This window comes from Sphaeramia orbicularis, chromosome 14, assembly GCF_902148855.1.
Source record: "Sphaeramia orbicularis chromosome 14, fSphaOr1.1, whole genome shotgun sequence".
Lineage (NCBI taxonomy): Eukaryota > Metazoa > Chordata > Actinopteri > Kurtiformes > Apogonidae > Sphaeramia > Sphaeramia orbicularis.
The window spans coordinates 55,405,811-55,407,863 of record NC_043970.1 but is presented as its reverse complement, the minus strand read 5'-3'; the positions used below and the strand labels follow the sequence as shown (position 1 = coordinate 55,407,863).

General features: G+C 38.5%; 1 non-coding gene across 1 annotated transcript; it reads right to left on the bottom strand.

Moving 5' to 3' along the window:
- Window positions 1-321: 321 nt before the first annotated feature.
- On the bottom strand, window positions 322-393 carry trnaq-cug (transfer RNA glutamine (anticodon CUG)). Its single transcript has one exon. It is a non-coding gene; the product is annotated as a tRNA-Gln (tRNA).
- Between the last annotated feature and the right edge of the window lie 1,660 nt (window positions 394-2,053).

Below are 2,053 nucleotides of genomic sequence, written 5' to 3'. Positions count from 1 at the left end.
TAACCATTACACCATGGAACCACTGTGCTTAAAGGCATCATGGTGTGTTCAAGGACTTGAAAGCTACCTGCATTGCATTCAAAGAGTTGAGAATGGTCGGACCTTTCATGTTTAATAAGAAAATTTCATGACCCTGACGTGACTTGAACATGCAACCCTCTGATCTGGAGTCAGATGCACGTTGATAGTGCCACAAGGTCTTATTTAACCTGTGTCACATCTGCAAAGTCCTCTTCTCACCAAATAACAACCTGACGTATAATTGACGTAGGCATGCAGTGACATAACACTCAATATTATCCAGAGAAAGGAGTCAAATGCAGGTTCCACTGAGATTTGAACTCAGATCACTGGATTCAGAGTCCACAGTGTTAACCATTACACCATGGAAGCATTGTAGTTGAAAGCATCGTGCTGTGTTCAAAGACTTTTGAGATGCTGTGCATTGCATGCAAAGGCTTGAACCTTTCATACTTCATGTTGGTTCTGAAGGGGTTTAATAGAAAGTTTCACGACCCCGACATGATTTGAACACACAACCTTCTGATGTGGAGTCAGACACGCTACTGTTGCACCAATTTACAATTTTTATTTTATTCTTTGATTTATTTTTCTGCAGTGGACTCTATGCACAGCACCTCTACTTCCTGAACTTCAGGTGGGTCTTTTATTTCCTGTCTTTCATTATTGGACACACTGATTAAACCAGGTGTGTCTAATTAATCAGAAGTTGCAATAAGAAGCAGCAGACACACCTGGATTAATCAGTGTGTCCAATAATGAAAGACAGGAAATAAAGGAGCAGCCTCAAGTTCAGGAAGTAGTGGGGCGGAGCATAGAGTCCATTCACATGTAATGCATCTGGTTCTGTTATAACAGGGCTGTCAAACTCATTTCAGTTCAGTTCCACATACAGTCTAATATAATCTAAAGTGGGCCGGACCAGTACAATAATATAAATAATAGGATCATAATAACTTTTGAGTGAAAAAATTAAAATTCCGTCATGAAAATGTTTACATCTATGAATTGTACTTGAACATAACATGAACAAATATGAACAACCTGAAAATTCTTTAGTAAAATAAGTGCAATGTTAAGAATATTACGCCTTAGTTTATCATTTATACATGTGAATTACAACTTACAGATCACACTGGATCTACAAATACACAAAACATGTAATAACAGGGAGAATATTATTAAAATTCCACATACTTCTCTTAAGACATTCAGGTTATTCACTTTTTTTTTTTTTTTTTTTTTTTATAGAAGACTAGTCTATAAATGTAAACATTTTTGTGTAATTGTACTTTTTTTTTTACACTAAAACAAAGAGAAAAATTGACAGTTTTCATTATTTATAGGTTATTATGATAGTATTTTACTCATCCGAACCTTTTAGATTGAAACGACCTGAAATGATTTGAACATCCTCGATTGTTCATATCTTCAGTGTAATTTTGCATTTCACTAATTCATCCCAGGGGCCAGACTGGACCCTTTGGTGGGCCAGATTTGGCCCCTGGGCCACATGTTTGACACCTGTGCATTATAACTTGTTTGAGTTGAGTGTAATTCCTTATGCCCACCAGCAGATGGCGCATGTGCGGCAGTGGTAGAGGAGGTGTGTGCACCAGAGGAAGAACAGTGACTGTCCGCAGTGTGAGGGAACTGCGACATGTGAGCCCTGTCTGTTTTCTATCACACGTTGGTAAACACGAATGATTCAAAAGTACACTATAAGCTGTAAGAGTCCTAAGATGTCCCAGATTATGTTGTAAGAAGTGTGAGGCCAGAAATGGGTTTTGTAAAGGTATTTGTGTTCCATTTGCAGTCGTGTTGAATAAGCTAACCTGCTAATGCTAACGGTCCAGAGTATGGGCAGTGCAGCAGGGCTGGAGTTCACCCACAGGGCAGGAACCTTTTCACTACTTTTCCTAAAGACATTTATCAAACGTTTTTCATGCAATATGATATTTACTGGGTTTTATGTGTCACCAAATGTGCATTACTTCGGTTTATAAAGGGTCTGCACGTGACGTCACCGCTA